This window comes from Ptiloglossa arizonensis, chromosome 13 (genome assembly GCF_051014685.1).
Source record: "Ptiloglossa arizonensis isolate GNS036 chromosome 13, iyPtiAriz1_principal, whole genome shotgun sequence".
NCBI classification, from domain to species: Eukaryota; Metazoa; Arthropoda; class Insecta; order Hymenoptera; family Colletidae; genus Ptiloglossa; species Ptiloglossa arizonensis.
In genome coordinates, this window is record NC_135060.1 from 8,271,323 (window position 1) to 8,296,894 (window position 25,572).

At 41.2% G+C, this 25,572-nt stretch overlaps 1 protein-coding gene across 3 annotated transcripts in view; it reads right to left on the bottom strand.

The window, feature by feature from the left end:
* The window catches only part of LOC143154062 (uncharacterized), a 419,640-nt gene that overhangs the window by 341,989 nt on the left and 52,079 nt on the right, over nucleotides 1-25,572 (bottom strand). The gene's annotated exons all lie outside the window — the stretch shown is intronic.

A 25,572-nucleotide genomic window follows, 5' to 3' on the forward strand; every position in this document is an offset into this window, starting at 1 on the left:
GGAGCGGACGTCGGGTCAGTTGTGACCCGTGGCGAATCTTTCCTGGTACGTTCTTTCGAAACTTTTGCGCAGAAATTTGAGTATTTTATTATACAGAAATTTGTGTTTTCTTACACAGAAATTTGAGTATTTTATTATACAGAAATTTGTGTTTTCTTACACAGAAATTTGAGTATTTTCTTACATAGAAATTTGAGTATTTTCTTACACAGAAATTTGTGTTTTCTTATACAGAAATTTGTGTTTTCTCACACAGAAATTTGAGTATTTTGTTACACAGAAATTTGTGTTTTCTCACACAGAAATTTGAGTATTTTGTTACACAGAAATTTGTGTTTTCTTACATAGAAATTTGAGTATTTTCTTACACAGAAATTTGAGTATTTTCTTACACAGAAATTTGTGTTTTCTCACATAGAAATTTGAGTATTTTCTTACACAGAAAATTGAGTAATCACCCATGGATTACAAAATTGAGAATTTTTAGTCATTTGTTGGCTACGTCTGGCCAAAACGGATACTAATTACAAATATTGAATTGTTCGGAAAGTCGTTTCGTTTTTTTTTAGTGAAAATGAAACACGATTTTTTTAAAGTGTGTACAAACGAAGGAACATACACGATTGACAACGATAGAAACGAAGGAACATACCTTTACACTTGAAATAAAGTATAAATTTACATTTCCACAATTATATGCAATTTGCACCCAACACAGTTTTGTCAATACGTAACAGTTCGCCCGTTCGTAACACTTTTATCGTTCGATGAGAAACAACTGTATTAAGTTCGTCGTTTTATTCTTCTAAAGATCTTATCACCGTTACGACAAACATACGCAAAATTTCACATTCGTATATTTACAATTATCCAAAATCAAAGCGTCGCGATAATTCCCCTACAATATTCAAAACCAGAAAACATACCGAACAACCTAATACACGCGTACTGCAAACACGTTACAAACATTATTCGCGTTTGTTGGTACATTTGTTGTACAAGGGTAACGCGAATCCGTGAATCGTTATCTCGTCGTTGAGAAGCCTCTCGAGCGAGCCCTTAATCGCTTAAGGACAGTTCGCGAGACTCGTGTCGCACCATGAACTTAAACAGCTTCACGGTTCAAGGCGATCCTGAGGACTCTCGCGACGAGTGCCCCGTGTACGATCGTATTCGACTCACGCGCGTGTATCGTAACTCGATAAAGGACGTACGCGTAATAAAAGGATATTGCGCGTGTTTGCACGCGCGTGTGCCATTCAACCGTGGTGAGCGGCTCGCTTCCGCGTTTCGCTCGCGTGTGTGGAACGGATCCCAGAACGCAACGAATTATCGTCGTTCCAGGACGACTAACAGCAACGAATTACGAACAACGGGTGTATAATTTGTTCCGGAAGATATCGGGCCGCGCCACGATTAGGGACGATAATCTGCGGCTGCCCGACCGATACGTACGTACCTGTGCTACGTGTGCCGGGTTAACGAGAACGAAACGTTGACCTTAATAATCCGTGAGCGGACGACGATTAATCGACAAACACGGAGAAACGCGACGAGACGGGACGAAGCCGCGTTTGCGATTCATTTTCAGCTGCGAACGATCGTCGAACGGATGGATAATCGCGCAACGCCCCGACGAGTAAAAAAATGTGTCCGCTTGGAATCGTTGCCCGGCCGTTAACCTTTCAACGAATTGTTCGTTTTACGAGAACTCGTTAACCAAACGGGGAAACATTGCCTTGCAATTGTTACGAGCGATGGATGGTGAGAAGAGAATGAAATTTGGGAGAAATGTTCCGTAGAAATGGTGAACGATGTTTAGAACGATGGATGGATGTTGGGAAGAAAATGAAATTTTGGAGGGAAATATTCCGTAGAAACGGTGAATGAGAAATACGGATAGCGTAATAGTTCTACTTGTTATAATCGATGGATGTTGAGAAGAAAATGAAATTTGGGAAAAAATGTTTTGTAGAAATGGTGTACGATGTTTAGAACGATCGATGGATATTGAGAAGAGAATGAAATTTAGAAAAAAATATTTCGTAGAATCGGTGAATGAGAAATACGGATAATGGAACAATTCTACTCGTTATGATCGATGGATGTTGAGAAGAAAATGAAATTTGGGAAAAATATTCCGTAGAAATATTTCTGAATGAGAAATACGGATAACGTATATACTTCTCGTTCTCGAAACGTACAAATTTACACTACTTAAAAACTGTCCACGGTAAATTCGACAATTTATGATTTTTAAACAGAAAAGATAAGTCGGCGACAGTTCGACGAGATTCGATTGATTTCAGATTCATCGTGCTTATAAATTTTAAATTCGCTTTCGATGAGTGTCCTAGTGCTTCTGAGCAGTGGTCAAAGTGACATCCCCAATATTGACACCGAGTCTACCACAAGTTACGAACCAAGCAAGCGACATAAACGCAACAGTCGAGCATGGTTACTCTACTCCCAGTTGTGCAGTCCTGATTCATAATTTCTGTAGTTCTGCAATCGTATGCGCGTAAAGGTTAACTTTCGAAGTACGGTGACTGGGTCAAGAGCGACCCAAGGGACGCATCCCCGATGAAATTGTTCGTGAAACCTCAGCAGTAAAAATGACCCAAGAGTAAGCACACTTCTAGCTACCCGAGACCGATGTCAACGATGATTACTCGTCCTCGATGATTCAGAAATTACTCAGTGTACCGAACAAAGTACCAGAACCAACTGTTAACGGTAAATTATTAAGAGATCGATATTTCTATAATACACGATAACGTTCGCACTGTCAATATTGTTTACATTTATATTAGACGCGAAAGAAGATCACTGGTAGACCGAATATATCGCTTAAACTGTGATAATTGTAATAAATATACGTGTAAATATCACTGTACGAACAAAGCAAATGTGTAATGTATGTGTTGACACAGATACAAGATAAATATTATTTCAACACTAGAGAACTACCATAGGGGTCAATTGAACTCGTTTCGAATTTCTTTTGAAAATTTCTCGATTATTAACGGTGTTAACAATTGTCAAATTAGAGAACTACTCGTAAATTAATTTCCCTTTTTCTTATTTAACTTTAAAGATACGTACATGATCTTATACCAATAATGCGTTCACCATTATCATTGGTAATTCTAATATTAAATATTAGTATGTTCGATAAATTTTATCGTTTCTTCCAGTACCATCTTTCGAAAAATAAAACGACGAACCTAATATCTCCATTTCTCATCGAACGACAAAATTTATCCTATTACGCGAAAAAAATGTTACTTGCGTATAATTTCCAAATTTATTGCTATAGCATTATGTATTCACGAGGAAAAATTAGATAAATTTGAATCTACCAGTATGAGTCGCCCGTGACCCAACCACCGTACTCCAAGAATTATCCGTACCTGTAACAATTAATCGACCAATCGACGAACCATTTTTTTTTTATAAATTCCCAAGTGTCTTTACAATTTGTTCAGCAAGAACATTCGGTAAATTGTGTTATCGGGTGATGTTGATTAACACGTGGATGTTATCCCTACATGTGTAAAGATAAAGGTAATATACCTTTAGAATAGTAAATCCTTAGGATGTATCCTATTCAGTCTAGTTTCGTATAACATTTTTTGCTAATTCGTTATATCGACGAACCATAGGAACAGATATCGCGTACTCGTTCGTTTCGTACAATAAACGATTGTCGTTCGGATAATCGCGTTAATGGCCGAACGATTCCAGCCTGGCAGCCTTCCGCGCGAATAAACCAAGTCCACGTGCTGGCACTTCTTCTCTCTCGAGGACGTTCGTTATTTAAACTCGTCGACCGTTATTTCGCGGCACGTACCACGATGATAATGTTTAAGAACGCGGGAAGGATCGAGTTCTCGAAGAAACTCGCGAAACATCGCGAACGAAATTTTCTAGTGTACATTAATTACAGGCGGGAAAAACAGATTTCGAAGTCGAACGATTTCGAGTTTTAACGTTCACAGTTGTCTACTGACGTTGTTTCAAGAATATCGGTCGTTTCGACGAGGAAACTTTCCGAAGGAACGACTCTCCAGCCCACGTTACATCGAACGGACAATTGAAACGATAAAGGAGCGGAAACCTAAAGACCGTGAAGACGCGAATAAAACATTGGCCTTTCTTTGGCACGTAGGGGGCTACAACCGGCCCCGCTGGAATGGAAATATTACGTAATGAGAATATTAAGACCGTGTTCACGGACAGAAATAAAAATTGCACAGCCTTAACAAACCGTTAAAAGACCGGGGACGGGAAATACTGTTTGACGAGTAACAAGGTGATAACTAACAAGGAGAACCCGTCTCAAGGTGTAACGCACACTTTTTACGTACGATCGAAATACCAAAGATATCGATACACCGTTTTCAACGCAGACTCGTAACTTTCGACGTTAAATATCTCCGGAACTATCAAACGTCTACTTGCACGATCGTGTATCGATAAACTTTGGTATTCCGAGTCGGACAACGATGCAAAAGCTCGTTGGAAAGCGAGAGTCGCGTTTCGTGATCTTTACTTGTAAATCGAAAATAATCATTTTCCAGGAAATACAAGCAATCGATAGTATTATATATCGAAACGACCCGAACATTTCGCGATAAATCGATCGTTTTTTCTGGCCGAGGTCGGTGATTTTTCCGCGATCGAAATATTGTAGATTGTTCCTATAAAATCAGAAATGTTGCAAACCATCGGTTTATCGGTTTCGAATTTTCTTAGAGAACACAGCTCGTCGTTGTTTACGATATTTATTTCCACGAAACAAGGTTGCGAGAGAATCTCTGAAATCTTGCTCCAAATTGTATCAATTTTCTTGAGAATCGATCCTTTCGAAATCGATTTTCTTTTCTTAAACGAACAATAGTATTTTCAGGACGAAATTTGCGAAGAGATTCTTATTTCGTTGATTTGAGATTGAAATCAACGGTTGAAAATCGTGAGAAATACAACCTAGGTTGTTCGGTGCTCCCTCTACGAAATGGTGATTTTTCAAGCGGGCAGTTCGCAATTAACATTTTAATGAGCCGTTAAAGGTCGCGGCGCGGCTCGTTTCGAGTATTTCATTAGTATCTTCCGCGGTGTTGCTTCAAGTAGTTCGCGTATCTGGTGAACTTCTCTTCGGTTTATCGTGGGCGCGATCTACTTTTCTTCGATTGTTCGTTTTTCATATCTGAAAGACGTCGATGGAAACTTTGCCACGAGTATAATGATAACGCGTTACTCACCAATGGATCGATCAACATAGATCAATTTTTCGTCGTGATATCGTTAATATTCTCTAACGACGAGTGTCATCGACGATCATCGATCGTGCACGCACTTTCCGTAAGTATCTGTTGCTTCACTTTGAACTCGTTATCTCGAAAAATGCACTCACGTGTTCACAGAAAGCTAACACGCACCGTACGAAAGTTTCCCGAACACTGAAGTACTTTCGAACGCGATACCCGGTAATATAGAGGGTTCTACGTGTATTTCTTTTTTTCTTTTCTTTTTTTTAATTAATTACGAGGTGTACAAATTAATACACGGCTCCTGAATTAACTTAACCACGGTACTTACTTAAACTACACCATTTTCCCGTTACGTTTGGGTATTGAGGTACGCGCGTAAGACTGACTTCGAAACGACAGAACCCAACTCTACGAACGACGTAACTTTAAACGTGTAATGGTCCGAGAAGTACGTAACATTGAATAATTTTAGAAGAAAACTAAGAAAAATTGTATCGAAGGTGTAATTAAAAGTGCAATCGAATTACTTTCACGAGTAAACGTTGAATTTATTTCAAGAGAGCTGAGAATTAATTTCCATTGGACGTTTGATCAATCCTCGGTGAGACGATACCTCGAAGACATTTGTCTAATTTTTATTACGTCGACAAATTGGTAGGATGTTTCTTTTTTTTCCAACCTCGTTCCACAAGTGTATTACCATCTCGAGCATAAATTTTTTGCACGATAAAATCTCGATAGCGTACTTGATTTATTACCCTCGTGACAAAAAAGTCTAGGCGAACGAAAAGATGCCAGAAGGGAAACAGAATGTATTTGCATTGATTATACGTTAATTATAACGTTAATTATCCGTTTTATTATACCGCATAGGCAATTCCGGGCACACCCCTTGCTTAAATTAATACGGGCTACGAGGCCTGTCGATTTTAATATTATCGTAGATCTCGTTGAAAAGAAGAAAAAAAAAAGAAACAAGAAAGGAAGCATAACTCGAGAACTCGTGGGTCAATTACCTGAAACGAGACGCTCCGCGACCTTTAATAGTTCCTTTGGATGTTAACAATAAAAAACTATACCAAACGTTACTTATTCCTTGGTGGAAGCTCCGAGAAACTAGGATACACTTCTAGAGATTTTCAAGCAACGCGTTTTGCCTCGAAATAAAAATTTATTTATCATTTTCACGGTCGTTCGCTTTCGTCGAAATCTCTGATCCCGAAAGATCGCAAAGAGCGATCAATTTAGAGTGAAATTACTACCCGTTGATAACACGTTCCTTTTTATTATTTTATTTTATTTTTTTTTCAATCGTTTGGTTAACCAATTGAGAATTATGGCTGGTGATCGCTCCATGACGCAAGCACGGTCAACTCGAATAGACGACAAATGTGCAATTCTCGGAAGCTCTCGAAATCTTGATAGAAGTGGCTGTATCCAGTACCAGCGAGTAACTTTTCCAAGGAATACAACAAATACGAGGTGAATACCCAAATATACGAAGCCTGTCGATTTTAATATTATCGTAGATCTCGTTGAAAAGAAAAAAAAAACAGAAATATAACGCTAGAGCGGTACTAGAGAATTCTTAGGTCGAAAACGAAGACCAAGATCGATTAAATCGTTTGAAATGTAATATGCTACAACCACGAGTACGTAAAAATCTTGGAACGTGTTAGTTGCACGTTTCTCGAAAAAAAGTGTCCCTAATTATTAACAGCTCGTTAACACCTCGCGCTTATTGCAAGAAGAAGGTGAACACGTTCGCTGTTGCTCTTATTTGGTAATGTATATGTATACTATGCGGGGCACGGTAATTAAGAGAACGAGTTACACAACGATAAAATAATATGTGTAACAAGAAGCGTAATAACCACTACGGCAAAGGTTTACCGAGTTCAGCTTGCGAAAAGACCTAGAACCGTGTGGTTGCTCGTGAAAGTTTTAACTTTGATGGGATACGTTCGGGTTATTTTCATCATTTTTTTCAGACTCGTAAGGGTTAATCTTTTAACGGACGAATGTTCACTGAAATTAACAGAATCATAAATATATATATACACTGAATCTTTTATCGGACAAACGTTCACTGAAATTAATAGAATTATAAATATAAATACACTAGGGTGTTCGATAAGTTTCCTCGTTTTTCCATTATAGAAGAAACACCACTTCAAATTTGAACACCTGTAAATCTACAAACGAGTCGATAGATAGATCTACACGAAACTTGGCACACGTTCATCGAACAATAATACTACCTTTGGAAACGTTAAACGACGAATCTGATAGCTCCATTTCTAATCGAACGTCAAAACTTACCGAGCAACCTATCTTTCAATCGACACAAACGTTAAACTTAAACAGAGACGTTCAAACGTGTCTACACAAGGCTGACGATATCCATTTCTATGGTGGAACCTCGCGAGAAGTCAAAGTTTCCGCAGCCACTTTCGCGCGATTTTTCCCTTTCCTTTTTTTCTCTTTTCTCTCTGTTCCGGCGCTCCGTCACGGATTTGAACATTTTCCATCGATTCCGCGTCTCGGTTGCATTTCCTGTATCCCACGATATTGGATCGAGGCGAAAACGCAACACAGGTGTGCACGAACGAAACGCGTGGGCAGACCAGATGCACGCCGGAGGATTCGTTCCCGGTTTCTGACAAAGAAACGTCTCGTCTCGTGGCAAAATTCGCGAGAAACTCGGAAACCCGCACCACCTCTAACCTTACCTATCCTTTAATATCGTCTTTCGGTGGTATTTTCGCGGAATTTTCAACGACGTTTTCGCACGTTTGAAATTCATACCGGGCTCGATTCGTATGCAGTCGCGTCGTACGTCGTCTCGGTGTTTCCGAATGCCAGCTATTCCGCGGGCAGAAGTATTCTCTGCCACGGTGTGAAGCAATTTTCCAGGATAAAGAAATGGTTGTTTCTGGACGCTTTGTAGCGACCATTCAACCTCCGTATGAATAAGAGAGTTTTAACAGAGGGAGAGGTGTAACACGTGTGCGCCAGCTCGCGTGTGTGTATATACGTTCGCGTAGGTGACAGACTTCAAAGGTGGCCAGTGCATAATGAGTAGAGTGCAGTCTATCCAGATGCGTTTTCATCGAGGGGTTTACTGTTTCAGAGAGTAGCAATAGCGTTGGTAGTCGACGCATTGTTAAACATTATATTCAAATATCAACCGCAGCCCTATTGCGCGACGCAACGAATTCCTTCGACTATTGTTTTTCGTACGGGGTTGTTCCGTTTCAACGCGATTGGGGAATTTATCGTTGCTCGATTAGGTGCAACAGAGACGTTGCGAAGAAGACGTCTTCTTCGCGAGCAGGGTGTTGCTCGATCAAGTTACGAGCCTGGATGTTCTAGAATTTATTAAATTTATTAAATTTTATTAAGTTCTCGAATTGTTTAAATCGCTTGTTCCTGGTACAAATGCGAAAAATGGAGATTTTATCGATGCTGTGGTATCGATGAATATTCTTCTTAACGATTGCAAAACGACTCTGTCGATACTTTCCGCAAGTCTTCGATAAAATTACTATTTATTTTTCTTCTTAGCTATTCGAATTTTATGCAACATTTTTTCTTTCATTTTCTTCGTTTTCTCTAACTCATCTTCGTTTTGCGTTTATATTTTGTACCGTGTATTTTGTACTAAAGACACGTAGTATTTTGTACTACTGACACTCTCTCGATCGACCGTCCTCGAATTTTCGATTCTACGTGCAGTGTACAAATTCCCCGAACATTCGATAGGAGAAGCTCACTTCGATGCTCACTGTAAAAATTTATCCAATTCGAGGAACGACACGGTGAAAAAAAAATCGTGCACCAACTTTTACGAGGTCGTTGCAAAGTGGAGACTTTGATCTTCGATCGCATCGTAACCTTTTCTCAACAATTGGGAGCGGCTTGAAAATTTTCATTGTTTCCCGAGAAAACCATCTTGTTCGAACGCTTCCTCATGCAAGAGGATTTTCAGAGATGGATACAAAACTCAGAGATTCTAGGAGAAACTAGGAGAAGCTCACTTCGATGGTCACTGTGAAAATTTATCCAACTCAATCGTAAAAAAGATACAAAACTCTAGATCATCGAACCTCCGTCGATCCCTACTCGAACGAACAAATACGATACAAAAGAGCGAAGAGTATCAATTCCCTTGCGTCTCTCGCGTCTCAATTATCGCGAGATCACAGTAGATCTCGGATCTCGCAACGAGGCGCGAATTGCTCGGCGTAATGCTGTCGATAAGCCACGAATTATTCGTACATTGTGTCTCCTGTTCCTCGAAATAGAAATGACGTCGCCCACTAATTCGACGGTAAGGAACAAGTTACAAAACCCGGCGATCCTTCGCAACCTCTCGCGTTTCGTACGCTCCGCGAGAACAAGAATAGATTGGCTATTGTCCGCCTAACCTGGGCCGGCCTACGCTTCTCTAAGCAACAGCAAAACCGCGACACCAGCGGCGACGTGTAAGCTTCCATTCGGTGGCCGAGAAACGTTTAAGCGGGGTCGAAGGTTCCATCGACCTCGGTAGCGCAAATTACTACGGTTAAATCGTCCAACGCTCGGGCCACTCTCGTGCAGATTTTGATCGATCAATTTTAATCTGCGTTCACGAGACGTCGCTCCCGTTTCGCGGTGCTGGTTCGCGCGCGATTCGTACGCACGAAAACGAACCACCTACCACCACCGAACCAACTCGAACGAACCGTCTCAAACCGAGTCGTTCCTGCGTAGACGAGACGCGATCGATTGAGAGATTTCGTGAATAGTATCGTGAGATTGTTAAAGTACCGTAAACTCGATGAAAGAAACGATACTTGTGGTACTTGCGTGATACTCGATGGTATCATCTCGCGTTGTGACAATTAACCGCGAGTGAACATCGAATTGAATCAATCGAGTCGAATACGAATCGTTTCGATACGAATACACCGAGGTTTGGATCTTGCGCAAAGTGAACACGACCGAACCAACTCGACCGAACCGTCTCAAACCGAGTCGTTCCTGCGTAAACAACGAGACACGATCGATTGAGAGATTTCGTAAATAGTATCGTGAGATTGTTACCGGTACGGTAAACTCGATGAAAGAAACGATACTTGTGGTACTTGCGTGATACTCGATGGTATCATCTCGCGTTGTGACAATTAACCGCGAGTGAACATCGAATTGAATCAATCGAGTCGAATACGAATCGTTTTGATACGAATACACCGAGGTTCGAATCTTGCGTGAAGTGAACAATGTATTGGTCGATACGATGGTCGATGGTCAAGTCTTCTTGTGTAGGGTAATGTTGCTAGTATAATATTTTGGTGACCAACGAACGCACAGATAGGCTATTAGCGATTTTTCTCCAACGAAAACTGTTCAATTTAGTCGTTTTTCCAGTTCACACGAGACGTTGGTGGATCCTGCCGATGGCTAGGTGCAACCCCCTTGTCACTTGAATTATTTCGGTGGGTACCCGGTCTGCATTGTTTTCAAAGTTTTCGTGACCTATCAAAAATGTATTATTGACGCTGTTAGGACAATCGCACTTTTCGACGCTGAAACCCTCGTTGTTTCTAAGAACCTTTTTCCATTGTTACGCCGTGACAATCGGCTTGAAGGTAAAATGACGGAGATGGAGCGAAGGGACCAAGATGGAGCGAAGATGGAGCGAAGTTTTGACACGCAGTACCCGCTGGTGAAACACACATTGTCCTTTATTCGAGCGTGTATTTTTTCTTGTGTACTTTTTCTTCTTTTCTTTATTCTTCTACGTAGTTTTAATCTTGTCAAAAACTACACGACAACGTTCGCTTTCGGTTACGCTAAGCGAGAGAGTGGACGCTTCCTGATGCACGAGAACGACTAGGATGAAGTTCAGTGGTCATTCGACGTTGGAGCGTTGTCTGTGAACTACGAGTTCGATGTCTCGATTAGAAATGGACACTCGAGTGACACCCGTGAACGTCCACGGGGATATCTCTCTCCCTTGGAACCGGGAACTTTCGAGCACCGATCATTGTTCTACGAGTAATTATAATGGTTCCTTTTTCGCCGGCGAGAAGTGGCACGAGGACATCGGTGAATGAAAGCGAGACCCGTGTAGGCAGACTGGGCGAGGGAACGGTGCGAAATGTAGGCCGAAATAAAGCTGCTACCGCTGCTGGCCTCCCTACGATGTACCGAATCTTTTGGCAAGCCGCGTAGGCAAATTGTATTCGAGATCCCAGACAAAGACACCGGCTTGCTTTTGCACCTTCTTTTGTTCCTAATAGGCTCTGTTTCGGAAACACTTTTCGTTGGGACGAGTGCAACAATCACTTGGGTAGTTCTAGAAGTGCCTGGTTTGACGTATAGATGAGAATAGTTATAGATGATAGTTCTAGTAGAGTTTGTTTTGGAAATACTTTTCGTTGGGACGAATGCAACAATCCCTTGGGTAGTTCCAGAAGTGCCTGGTCTGACGTATAGATGAGAATAGTTATAGATGACAGTATTAATAGGGTTTCTTTTGGAAAGACTTTTCGTTGGGATGAATGCAACAATCACTTGGGTAGTTCTAGAAGTGCCTAGCCTGACGTATAGATGATAGTTCTAGTAGAGTTTGTTTTGGAAACACTTTTCGTTGGGACGAGTGCAACAATCACTTGGGTAGTTCTACAAGTGCCTGGTTTGAGGTATAGATGACAATAGTTATAAAGGACAGTTCTAATAGGGTTTGTTTTGGAAATACTTTTCGTTGGGACGAATGCAACAATCACTTGGGTAGTTCTAGAAATACCTGGCCTGACGTATAGATGACAATAGTTATAGATAATAGTCCTAATAGGGTTTGTTTCAAAAACACTTTTTGTTGAGAAGAATGGAACAAAAACTTAGCTAGTGCCTTTCCTTAATGACAGTCTACGAGGATAGTTCCATAAGTACCCAACCTGACGTATAGATGATGGTAGTTACATATGACAATCCTAATAGAGTTTGTTTCAGAAACACTTTTTGTTGAGATAAATGCAACAATAATCTGAGTTGTGCCACACGTTGATGGCGAACAGTCTACTAGGATAGTCCCATAAGTACCCAATCTGACGTATAGATGATCGTAGTTATTAACGACGGTCCTAACAGAGTTTATTTTGGAAATATATTTCGTTGGGACGAATGCAACAAAAACTTGGCTAGTGTCGTACCTTGATGACGAACAGTCTACGAGGATAGTCCCAGAAGTACCGATCTGACGTATAGATAACGGTAGTTGTTCGAAAAGAGTGACTAAGGGAGAAAGTACCGACCTCGTGAAGCTTAAGCTTGAAGAACGAATTACGTTCTCCAAAACCTTTACACAGAAATTTCAGTACTTTCTTGTACAGAAAATTGAACAATCACCCATTGATCAAAAACTTAACTATTTTTATTCGTTCATTAGCAATGTCTAGCCAAAGATACTGATTACAAATATAATAAATAAACATCGACAACGATAAAAACGAAGAAACGCACTGTTGCATTCGGAAGAAAATATATTTCTCTTTCTATAATTACCTGTAATCGTACTCCATTTAACGGAACATTTTATTCATTGGAGTGTGCACAGACTGCTTCGAAATCTACCAAGATTTGTTGTCAACATCACTGGTGAAATGACTTGTCAAATCCACTTCCGCTTCTCGTGGTGAATTATTCACTTCGAGTCACCATAGAATACTTTCCGTTCAGCGAGTTCGGTTTTCGAGACGTTGACTCGAACGTACACCGAAGAAAACGCAGCGAGTAAGATACGTTCGCGAGAACGGAACGTGTACACGAAAACGATCGTTTTCAAAAATGTGTAAATAATTTCCAAACGCGCGTGTTTCACCAGGATCGAGCACCGTCGTTAATTAGTCGCGCGATTATACGAACGCAACCGAGAATAGACGATGTAGCCGCAACCATGATCTGTCGCAGCGGTTCGTTATACGAGTCATAAATCGAGATCGGTATCTACTTGACCCGGAGACCCCAAGGTAGCGGTTCATTTAGCTAATCCCTCGGACGGAAACGGTCGGCGTTCGCGTGGTACCCGAGGCTCCATTAAATCGTAATTCGTAACGCGACAAAACAAGAGAACGTCGACTAATCCGGCTCTTTCTTGTACAGTTCGCAATTACGTTCTGTGACGTCGTAACCACGATATATATGTACACAGGGGTCGTAACTCGCGTCTCACGAGCGGAATTGTCTCTCCCGAGGCGTCGACCGCTGTGAGAAGCATCAAACGACTCATCGTTCAAAGATTATCTATCGTCGGATGACATCGGCAGGATCTTGCTATTGCGACTCGCCAAAAACAACACATGCTCCGGGAATGACAGTACATGGATGACATCGGTTAAACTTTGCCCCGATACCCACTCTCGTCTACCGTAGCCCAACGCGATCCAACAGGATAAGACTGTGCTAGGATGTTCGATAAGTTTTGTCGGACGAGCTTATATATAGACTGTGGAATAACGGAATTGTTGAACACAAGAGAAAAGTTTTTTTTGCTTTTATTGCGATTTGCTCGAGAAGTTTTGTCGTTCGATGAAACTTACTAAATAGTATAGTTATACTATTGAATAGTAGTACTAGTACTATACTATTCAGTAAGTTTATACTAGTAACTATTATAACCTATTATATATAGACCCACGTGCGAATAAACCGGAGAAACTAAGTCTAACCTTCGAACTGAATACTTGTGTCCCTTGTTAAACCTTCTTTTACTACAGTTCAACGAAGTGTTGTACGTTGAGAAGATTCACGCGACAATAGAATCTTTTCTCAGTTGAGAAGATTCGTCTCTGTAATAATCCTCGGTTGGAATTAATTTTGTTTCGAATATTTATTTTACGATAGTATATAGATCCTTGAACGACATTTGCAAAATATTAGACACGAATAGTCGATTATTTTAAAGGTATAAATCATCAAAGTTGCGTACCTCGACCGAAGAGAACTCGAAGCAGTGTCGTGGAAATAACTTCGACGTTGTAGTATGTACCATTAGTGGTACTTTTGTTTAAATTTATAGTTTTGTAGCGACAATATACTAATATTTAGTATCGTTGGGAATCTATACGCTATCATTCTGCAAGAACGCGTTACAATCGACGTCTACCGGTAATTCGAGGTGCTTCGAGAGTTTCCTCAGATGAGTACCTATCTCTAGGCGTTAACCCCGATACTCGTGAATTTTTAAACAACGTTACCATCGTTAGGTACGCTACAAAAACGTAAGTAATTGTCCTAATCCAGACCTAATGCAAGCCTAACTTATCTCTAGGCGTTAACCCCGATACTCGTAAATTTTTAAACAACGTTACCATCGTTAGGAACGCTAAGCAAACACACATGTAATTATCCTAACCCAGACCTAACCCATCTGTAGATGTTAATCCCGATATTCGTGAATTTTTAAACAACGTTACCATCGTTAGGAACACTACGCAAACACACATGTAATTAACCTAACCCAGACCTAACCCATCTGTAGATGTTAACCCCGATACTAGTAAACATTTAAACAACGTTACAGTCGTTAGAAACGCTACGCAAAAACGTAGATAATTGTCCTAAGACCTAACTCAGATCTAAACCATTTGGAAGCGTTAACCCCGATACTCGTAAATTTTGAAACAACATTACCGTTATTAAGAACGCTACGCAAACACACGTGTAATTGTCCTAACCCAGACCTAAGCCATCACTAGGTGTTAATCCCGATACTCGTAAACTTTGAAACAACTTTATCGTCGTTAGGAACACTACGCAAAAACCTAGCTAATTATCCTGATCCAGACTTGATCCAGCCTTAACTCATCTCTAGGCGTTAATCCCGATACTCGTAAACTTTTGAACGACTTTATCGTCGTTAAGAACACTGCTACCAAAACTTACGATCCAAGTATCGAATGTTTCTACAATTCACCTTACAATTGAAACAAACCTCGAAGAGAATCCTAACAGTGAGAATTCTTCAAGATCGATCTGAAAAGCATCGAAGAAGCGAGTAATCTATAAAGACGTTCTCCCTTGTTCGCAGATCACGTTTTGTTCCACGATCAGCGATGACATTTCGAAATCTTTATCGGGAATAAAATATGTAATTGTCCTTAATCTCGATTTCCGAGTGTAATTAAAATGCCCTATTCGGTGCGCAATTTCTTATAACAGTACGAATAAAGGGTATTTATGGGATGTAAAGCCGGTCGGAAGATTATCCTAACAGTTCTGGAATATAGTGGCTTTATAGCGGAACCCGTCCCAGTGTGATGGTTTAATCGAATGTAATTCGGAGAAGGCGGAAAGATGAAAGAAACGCAAGGCCAGTCCTGGGTCATTGCCGTCGTGCGAGCTTCGTCCTCACATGCGGGCTATGTTCGTACGGTGCACGTATACGTCTACCGTAAGCTTGTGTACAGTAACGATCACTATACTTAGAATCCTGTCTATCGTTACGTACCGGGTGAACGAAACGTTGTCACGAGATCGCCAGTCGCCACGAAACAATGCGAATCGTATAAATCGAGATCGAGGGATTAACTTTTATTCTTTTACGATCCTTACGGAAGATTCGCTCGCTTTTTCGTTTAACGAAAGAATCTTCGTTAAAGAATATTCACTATTGGAAATTTGTTCGTGAATTTGTCTCGAGGAACGGATATTTTAAAATTCGAACAAAAGTTCGACGAAAGTTTCATTATTTATGTTGGAATCTTCGATGGGAGAAGTTGTACGCGACAATGGAAATTAAATAAATTGAAACCGTGAGGAACGGTTAAGTTTTATTTTTTAAATTTGTTCGGAGGTTATGTATGCTTCTCGTTCGAAAGAAGATTCATTTCAATAAGTATTCAGAACAAGTATTCACCGATGGAATTCTTTCGCGCGCGGTTCCCGCGAAACAGGTACTTCAGAATTTTTCCTAGCATGTAGATCCTTAAACGAATTCGCGCAACAAACCAGTCGACCAAATTCCTTCCCATTAAGCCCCTTTCCCACGTATTAAGAGCAACACGGCTCCTGGTCGCGCGCACGCCCATCGATCATTCTCCGGAACCCCGACGCTCGCTCGAAACCCCTGTCTTGGTTATTCCCTCGATTAAACGCCGCTTACCGACGCTCTAACCTAGAATTCACGTTTCTAGGTTAAGACGAGCGCATCCGCGCGAGCAACGACGAGTGCCCCCCCTTGGACTTTCGACGTTGCGTTCGAATTTCACGTTTGCTCGGGAGCGAACGTTTCGTGATCGATGATTCTCTCCTACGCGTGGCGAAAACGAAAGAAAGAAGAAGGTAGAAAAGAAAAAATATAAAAAAGAAAAATCTCTGGTATCGTCGAGCAAGATACTTTACGAGGTAAAAGTCCCGCGTAGACGCGAACGCGGTCACGATTCGAAGAACCTAGCCGGCCCGAACGCCCCCTAGATCGTATCGACGTGGAATTAAAATATCATTCGCTGGTAAATGGCTCGGTAATACACGGAATTCGAATTTCCGTGGGGTAGATAACGAATCTTTAAGGGCGTATACTGCGCCGAGCGCCACGAGAACCGCGAGGACACCGCGGGAGAGTGTGCAAGGATAACGTTACCGCGCACGGTGACCGAACGAAAAGGCGTGGGCGTTAGGCGGTGCTCGAACCCGTACCTGTGCCGCACTAAGTGCAACGCGGGTATTTGTACGTGAAATAGCGCCTTATGCGCTATCTCGTTGGAAGGTGCGATATATTGTGAACCCGGTCTTGTCCACGTTGTCGCGTAGGAGTCTTTACCAGTTCCCCGCCAGGATACACCGTACTCGCCCATCGTGTACGTTTCTCTCGCTCGTTCGCGCTGGACCGCGTTTGTTTCCCCTCTCTCTCTCTTTCTTGCTCGTTCTCCGTCGTTCCCTCGTTTCCTGCTCTCCCCCCACCACTCCCCCAGCCGTTCCATCTTCCCCGTTCCGTCCACTCGATCCACCACTCCCTCGCGCCTCGTTCGCCTCATCCGCCTCCCTTTCCTTTTTCCTGTTCGTCGTGCTTACCGCGATACGATCCCGGTACACTTGCCAACAACCGCCCTTTTTCCCCATTCCGGATCCACATTACACCATAGATTTATACCACGGTGCTCCGGTATCTACCACCGACGGAACGCGTTCGAATTTTGTACACGGTCGAAGACTAAACGGTGTCTACGATACCCGAGCGTTTCGATCGTTCGGTTCACCGCAAGTCGAGAGAAAGAGAGGGAGGGACGTAGGGAGAAATCACCGTACGCTCGGCGGTGTCGCGGTGATTTAAATCTTGAATTTCTTTCTCCGCTACTTTCTTTTCTTTTTTCTTCTTTTTTTTCTCTCTTTCTTTCTTTCTTTCTTTCTTTTTCCCCGTAAGATAGCGAGACTCGTTCCACGATCGTCGGGACGAACAATCGGTCTTTCGAACTAACCCCGGGGCAACACCTGCTCGTGATACGCCACTTTGGTTCGTAGCTCGTACCTGCCGGGGCGCGTCTATGTGTTATATAATACGAAACCGACTCCCATACCAGTCTCTTCGGCCGGCACGATGGTCATGGTGGTTATGCTGGTTACGGGGGGGTTATGAAGTCTTGTCCGGGATGGAAGAGTGGCGCGCGTATTATATCAGCACGGTCTACCTAGGTATCTCGACGCGAAACTGGTCAGGCGTGACCCGAGAGACCGGTAAAATTACTATCCCCGACGATACGCGGCGACGAAAAACCGCTCGAAAAAGGATATTAAGCGCCGAGGGGTAGGGGGGTGGTGGGGTGGTGGTGGCGGTGGAGCAAAAATCGGACGGTTCAACCGGGCGAAAAACGATCACGTATTACGCGGAAGAGACGCCGCGGTGGTTTCGCAATTTGAAAAATTAATCGACCTCCGGTACGAGTCGTGCGATCTCGGCATTGGAATGTACCACGTAATTAAGATCTTCGAGTGTCGGTCGATTCACGATGGGGAGCTAACGTCTGCGTGGAATCGGAGATACTGTGTATTGTTCCTCGCACAGTTTTCGTCCTATTGGAAAATTTGTATTTTTTATAAGGGACATCCACGTGTAAAGGAAACTTCGCTCGTCCGTTTTGTAACTTCAAAGATGGCGGATCGATCCGAAAACCGAGGCTGACTTGCACACAGTATTTTTTGATATTTTCTGACGTTCGAGTTTGTAAGTTCAATTGTGTTTCACTGTTACTGGTTAAAGTAAGTGGTGCACACTTTTGTATTTTTTGTGCTTGTTCTTAAACAGAGTACCGAATATTAAATTATGACGGTATTATTATTAATACCTTCTCTGTGTGTAATTTGATCGACTCGGTACCGGTCGATTAACCATTCGAAATATCGGAAAACGTCCATACGATATTTATTATTCCCTTCTCTGTGTATAATTTTATCGACTCCGTTCGAATAGATATACTCGATCGGGTATTTCTGGCCTTTGTAATTTTCTTGCGTTTCACTATTAATAGATACATTCCGTATTTTCGTATCGTTTGAGCAACGTGCTCGTTACTCCCTTCTGTACGTGTAATTTTGTAACGTATTTATTATTCCCTTCTGTACGTGCAATTTTGCAACGTATTTATTATTCCCTTCTGTACGCGTAATTTTTGCAACGTATTCATTATTCCCATCTCTGTGTGCAGTTTTATCGACACGGTACTAGTTGAATTACAATTCGAAATATCGGTAAACATCTATCCGATATTTATCATTAGACAATTTTATCGACTCCACTAGAATACATTTACTCGATAGAGTATCTCTGGACTTTGTGATTTTCTCGTTTAGTAATACATTTTTTTCTCTATTAGTAATACATTATTACTATTAATAATACATTATTATATACTCGTTATTACCTTCTGTACGCGTAATTTTATCGATTCGGTGCCAGTCGAACGACAATTTCAAATACGAGAAAGCACACTCCGAATACAATCGTTCTATGGTGTATTTCTGGCTTTGTGTTTTTTATTTTTCTATAAAATTACCCATTCGACAGGCTTGTTCGGCAACGTTCGAGTTACACGCGTTCGTGTTTTATCCACTGGGAGAATTATCGTGCCAAATCGAGAAAAATGCGTTTCCCCATTATTGCTGAAACACGTGGCGCAGGGAAATCTCTGTGGAAGTATGGCGAAGAGGCGCGCGAGCGTGACACGTGGTTCCACGGGGAAAGAGGGACACGCACGGTGTACCCCATAACAGGATACTCGCGATGTTTAAGTACTTCCGTAATGTATTGCGTGTCTCCTTTGTTTTCCAACCGCTCGAAAAACGTTTCTAAGGAATTTGGTCTACGTTCAAGATGGAACGTTAACAACGCTGGAGAAATATTGACAAATATTTGAACGCATCGATGAGTATAACAATAGAGGGTGTGCGTATGTGTGTGTCTGAAAAGATACATTTAAGAGATTGGATCGTAATAGTAGAGTTAATATTGTTTTTGTAGACGATACTCCCTTTTCTATTGTGTACAATTTCGGTGCACAGAGAAGATTATTGTTATAGTGAAATGCTGATTTTAATATCGAAATATTGTCAAGAATAAATTTGTTTTTGTTTTACAAATTCGCATTGGAATTTCATTGGACGAGATTTTCTCATATTCTCACCGAAGCAAACGATGCTTTTCGTACAACTTTGTTAAAGATAATTTTTGTACGTATTTGTTCGGAACGAATATTATTTATCGAAATATGAAGGTGAGTCGCTTAAAGCGACTTCCTCGAATACCTTCGAAACTATTTCTAGCATCCAAAAGGAGTTTAAACGAAAGTTTACTATCCTTATTACACTAACTCGGTCTAATAAGAATTCTTTTTGAACAGAGGATATTTAAAATCATGAAATTCATAAAAAGAATTGCACTACTCACCCTCTCCCTCAAAATTTTACAAAATTCGTTTAAAATATTTCATATCAATAGAATGAATACCAATACGTTTATATCGGCTAATAAATATTCTGTATCTCTCGACTTCTTCAACGTAAAAGTCTTTCTTTCGTTAAATTTCATCGATCGAACGATCTTTTGTAATCTTTTTTCTTCAATGCACACAGTACGTTTATTTCTTTTCGTAAATCAATGATTTTATTTCCCACAAATAAGTAAATAAATAGACACGATAAACAGATTCGAGGATATTCGAGATGGTCGATCGAAACGAGTCACCCTGTAAAAGCAGTTGCAACTTTTGTCTGTATCTCTCGACTCTTCAACGTAAAAGTCTTCCTTTCTCTAAATTTCATCGATCGAACGATCTTTTGTAATCTTTTTTCTTCAATGCACACAGTACGTTTATTTCTTTTCGTAAATCAATGGGACCATTGATAAATAAATACCACAAGTAAATAAATAGACACGACGAACAGTTTCGAGGATATTCGAGATGGTCGATGGAAACGAGTACAATCGATTGTACCCTGTACAATCAGTTGCGACTTTTGTCTGCATCTCTCGACTTCTTCAACGTAAAAATCTTCCTTTCTCTAAATTTCATCAATCGAACGATCTTTTGTCATTTTTTTTTCTTCAATACACGCACCATGTTTATTTCTTTTCGTAAATCAATGAGTTTATTTCCCACAAATAAGTAAAAAAATATACACGATAAACCGATTCGAGGATACCCGAGAGAGTCGCTCGAAACGAGTCGCCCCGTACAATCGGTTGCGAAGTTGTTAATAGAGACTCAAACGGCGACCGTCGAAACAATCGACTTTCGATTTTAATTTCCAGGTAGGTAAAGTTGCGAGAGTCGTTGGTATCGGTGACAGAGGAGGTACGTACGCGTTCGCTGAGGCGGAATCCAAGGAGGAGACACGCGGTGTTGCGTATGCCGTATCTAACGAGCGTACTCGGAAACGCGAATCTAATATCAAATCTTTCCCCCTAGGACTTCGCGGTGGATTTTCCACCGGTTTTCCATGCCCGTGGTACTCGTTTACGGGGATCGTGCGGATCACCGTTAACGAGACCGAGGATACGCCGCGGTTCTTCTTGTTTACGCATCGCGCCGTTTCGTTTCACCGTCTACGAGTTGTGAAATCGGCTAAAAAGAAATAATTATCAGAGCCGTGGCGGCCGGTTTTCTTTCACGGTTCGGGAACACACCGGTGGGGAAAAGGCCCCCTCGTCCAGGGAGAAAAGCGTTTCCAGTAACGCGTACCCCTTCTACTGAGACTAATAACCTTCGCTAGATGTGTATTAATGAATTTTTACGATCCCCTTCACAGAACTTGAACACGCAGTCGTTGTTACCTACCCGATACAAGGAGGGAAGAGGAACACCTCCTGTTTAAATTCAACAGGAACGCCGCGCGGCCAGAGAACGAAGATAACGCGGAGAATGTTCGTCAGGGAACGTTACGACTACACGGAACATCAATTATTATTATTACTTAGTCAAATTGGTAAAAGCCGAAGTTATCGTATCGTAGATCTAGAACGTACGCGCAATTACTATAATTGTACACGGTTTTCATGCTTTTGATATCGCTTCAACGTGGAGAAAATAGGCGTATGTTATTAATAAAAATTAACTTTCCTGGTGGATACTTTCGAACGTACGGGTTGCGATTCGTGGTACACGCGCTCGATACAGACGATGATTCCGAAGATTGAACGAAAATTGATTTACAATAACATCTTGCAAACTGGAGACCTCGTACGAGTGTCGATTCGAAAATCACAATCTTTGCGAGTATCTGATTCGAGTTTCGATTGAAAGGATTGTAATATAGTAACGATAATAATGATAAAATACATCGGTGAGTAAATATTCATATTGGCCATGGTATCGCTGTTTAATCCAACTTTGATATTTACGATCGTATTTGTATATCCGTATCGATTTGTGTATTTTCACACGAATGAGCGAAATCACAATCCACGTAGCAAATATTAAAAGACGAGCAAATAAAACGACGAGTATCAATGTACCAATGCAACGATAATATAATCTCTTAAAAGAATTTCTATTTTAAATCTGTCAAGAATTTCTATTTTAAATCCATCAAGAATTTCTATTTTAAATTCAAAAGATATCTTCGATCTACGTTTTCGACCAATTGTTTACCAAAGTATCGACCCGTTACCGATTCGACGACGGAACTCGTGCATCGATCGATGGAGTCGAGGAGTTACTCGGAATCTTTTCGAGAAAATAATCCAATTACGGTGGCAATCGAGACCAAGCGGAGAGCTTTTATTCGACGTCTCACTTTCCACCGTGACATTGACAGTATCGACGAACAATTGTACCCGCGACGTCGAGAATATCCACTCCGGTACTAAATGAACCGCAGTTTCAAGGATCGCTCTTCAAGGCGTAAACGTCGAGGTTTTGCACGGTTCGCTAGTAAAACGCGATAACTGTTGCGTGCAGAACGGATGCAGCGGTCAGCGTGCATCTTAGCGAAGATTGTCGGTATAATTGGTTCTAACCACGCCGTGGAATCGAACTCGGAAGTAGCTACCGGTCCCGAATAAAAACACTGTCAGGCTTCACGGATTGTGCGATACGTGTGAAATAGAAACCGAGGCTCGTATAATGAGCGTGTGGCACCGGATAAAGGTTAAGCCAAGACTCCTTGGGAACGATACTCGATGAAACTTTATGATTTTAAATTGTAAACGATACTTTGTGATTTTAAATCGTGAACGATACTTTGTGAATTTAAATCATGAACGATACTTTGTGATTTTAAATCGTGAACGATACTTTGTGATTTTAAATCGTAAACATTACTTTATGATTTTAAATTATAAACGATACTGTAGGGACGATAGCTGTAAATCGATAGCTCATTGAAGCTCAGTGCGAAAGACAAAAGATGAGTTGTAATGTAACCAGCGACCGATACGGACGTGAGTCGACCGGTATCGAGAAAAAGTTGAAAAAGAGTTTTCGAGAAAACGTGTGTGTGTGTGTGTATGTGTGTGTGTTCCGCGGTGCGAGCAGGTTTGACTTTTCCTTTTGTACGTGACCTTGCGCAGACCCTATATTTCCATCTGTAATCCAGAGGGAATATATTATTATAACAGAGGAATAGGCATATTTTCCTATACGGAATGACTTTTCGAACAATTTAATGATATTGCAAAAACTTCGATGTGAACCAGGTATTGGACAATCTCTCGATTTCTCTAGAAATTATTGTCGGCGATGTAATCGATCGGTTGGTCTCTCGACGAATTGCCAGAAGAGCGCTCCGAAACGTTTATGCAACATTCGAGTGACTTTGTACACGTTATTGGATCTTTTATATTTTTCTATGCAAATAACTTTTCGATGTGACTATTAAGTTTCTTCGTGCGAATAATAATTCACGTCTTGGAATTTTTTCGTATTCTACGACACCTGGTTGCACAATTCGATGCACCTTTCGTATTCCTCGAGTGGTATATTCTTATTTTTCTTAGCGTACATTTTTCCAAGCAAGCTGTAAACGAATCTAACATGTTCGATGAAATCTACCACGGATGTGGACGAACACCTGTACATACAATGTTTCTTGAACGAATGTTATCTATTGTCCCTTCTAGATTTCTAGTTTCCGTAAAAACACGGTCTCTCCCTCGTCTTTGTTCGACGAATCTTCGAAAAATTCTCGAGCAACATATTCCACGTTACATGACTATAAGGTACACGATAGTATCTACTACGTAGACCAGAGAGTGTACCTACAATGTTTGTTACACGAATGTTATCTATCGTTCCTTTCTAAATATTCTGCGAAACACGGTCTCTTCTTCGACGAATCTTGGAAAAATAATCGAGCAACAAGTTGTACCTTACACGACTATAAGGTACTCGATATCTACTACGTAGACCAGCACATGTACCTACAATATTTATTACACGAATCTTATCCATTGTGCTCTCAAAATATTCTACAAAACACAATCTCTTCTTCGACGAATCTTGGAAAAATAATCGAGCAACAAGTTGTACCTTACACGACTATAAGGTACTCGATATCCACTACCTAGCCCAGCACATGTACCTACAATATTTATTACACGAATCTTATCCATTGTGCTTCCTAAATATTCCACAAAACACAATCTCTTCTTCGACAAATCTTGGAAAAATAATCGAGCAACAAGTCGTACCTTACACAACTATAATATACTCAATATCTACTACCTAGCCCAGCACGTGTACCTACACGAATCCTTTCTAAATATTCCGCGGTACACGATCTCTCCTTGGTCTATCTTCGACGAATTTTCGAAAAAATGATCGCGTAAAAATGTCCGTGGCCAGTTTCCGGTTATAAACGCTCCCAGCGACCGAACGCGGAAAACACTGAAACTTGTTGCGCTCGAAGATTTCGCTCTGTCCGCATTTTACATTGGACTTCCTGCTATCGCGTAAACGCAAGTCCGCTTAAAGGAGCTCACGCCCACCGGTATTCAGATTCGTGACTAGGAACTGAGATTCACTGACCCATGACTGGCCAACAGCTAGATAGGGTAGTCGTAGACCGCATGCAGGAGGACGACGCCCATTCTCCGGGTAACTCCCACGTCCCGTGGCATCAGGGAGGAATTACTATATCAAACGGCAGCGTGAGAGAAAGAAAGGCTCGCCAACGTTAATGAAACAACGCCAGTCACGTCTGCACGTTTCATACTCCGTATCATTTCGAACGCTGTTACGAAACACCGTTACGATACTCCGTTGGAAGTCTCCATGAGTCTTTAGGGTGTTACGACAGTCAAAATAGTCCGTGAAAGAAACGATTTCGCGGCTCTTGCGATATATCGTTCACGTGATATCGATATTAACCTTTACGAAATATATTGGATCGTTTGGAAAGTCATTTGGTTTCTTTTTTTTTTTTTGGTGAAAATGAAACACGATTTTCATAGAGCGTATAAACATTTTATTAAATTCTACATTCTCCATTTTGGAGAACGAAATCACTTTTCGAACAACTCGATACTTTTGGGTTCACTAAAAAAAAGGATCTTTCGAACGTAGAGCATTCTCGTTTTATAACGAATTCGCAAACACGGAAAATCGTGGCTTTTCAAAGTTACTTATGGAAATTTTGGAAACTTTAACGATAAGAATTGACACAAGGAGGTCGATTGCACACCGTTGTTGATAGCGCGAGAGGAGGCAATTTACTCAACTTTCCAGATTTTTCTTTTCAACTTTCCTATATTTCTTTATCTCCCGACGTTCGGACACTCCCTCTTCGGACCCTCGACAGGAAATTGGAAGTTTAATTACAAGTA